This window comes from Otolemur garnettii, unplaced genomic scaffold (assembly GCF_000181295.1).
Source record: "Otolemur garnettii isolate 467f Iridium unplaced genomic scaffold, OtoGar3 scaffold00043, whole genome shotgun sequence".
NCBI lineage: Eukaryota > Metazoa > Chordata > Mammalia > Primates > Galagidae > Otolemur > Otolemur garnettii.
The window spans coordinates 1,131,263-1,131,973 of NW_003852438.1; the positions used below are offsets into that span (position 1 = coordinate 1,131,263).

Below are 711 nucleotides of genomic sequence, written 5' to 3' on the forward strand. Positions count from 1 at the left end.
TGTAGTCCCTGTTACTCAGAAGGCTGAGGCAAGAGAATTGCCTAAGCCCAAGAGCTGGAGGTTGCTGTGAGCTGTGATGCCATGGTACTCTACTGAGGGTGACAGAGTAAGACTCTATCTTTTAAATAAATAAATAATAAAAAATTAAAAAATCCACTATTCAGCAGGCTTGAAACCCTCCTAAATGGAAGGCCAGCTGTTTGTACTCTGGGTTTCTGCAGCACCAACTTCAGGACTTGGGTATGTGGATTTTGGTGCTGAAACCAATCACCCACAGATATCAAACGATGACTGTATTTTAGTAGTGATTAACAATATTTTTGTTTTCTATTTGTCTGCTTTTTTGTACACAAGCCCCCTCTATTGTAAGTTTCTATCCTCAAAGTAAGTTCTTTTAGCAACAGAAGGGTTGTATTAATTATATATGTACAGATTGACCTACTCCTAATAAAGACAGTATTCTAGCATGTGAACCTCCTCTAGACACAAGATTGTAAGTAACCTCTTCTGACCATATCTACCAGGGCAAAACTGAAAGTAAAAAAGTGCTGAAATCTGCTGTTCAGGTTATTGAGCTTTGTGGCTGTAGTGGAAATGATAGTCATGAAACATCAACAATGTATCTTCTTTACTATACTGACTCAAAATTTTAGAGTTCCCCAAGATAAATAAAGAGTCACAGAATAAAGGTTTACTCTCTGCATTAGTGTC

At 37.7% G+C, this 711-nt stretch overlaps 1 protein-coding gene across 1 annotated transcript in view; it reads left to right on the forward strand.

Annotated features, from left to right (window-relative positions):
- Window positions 1–711, forward strand: part of DNAJC15 (DnaJ heat shock protein family (Hsp40) member C15) — a 61,034-nt gene that overhangs the window by 30,845 nt on the left and 29,478 nt on the right. The window lies entirely within an intron of this gene.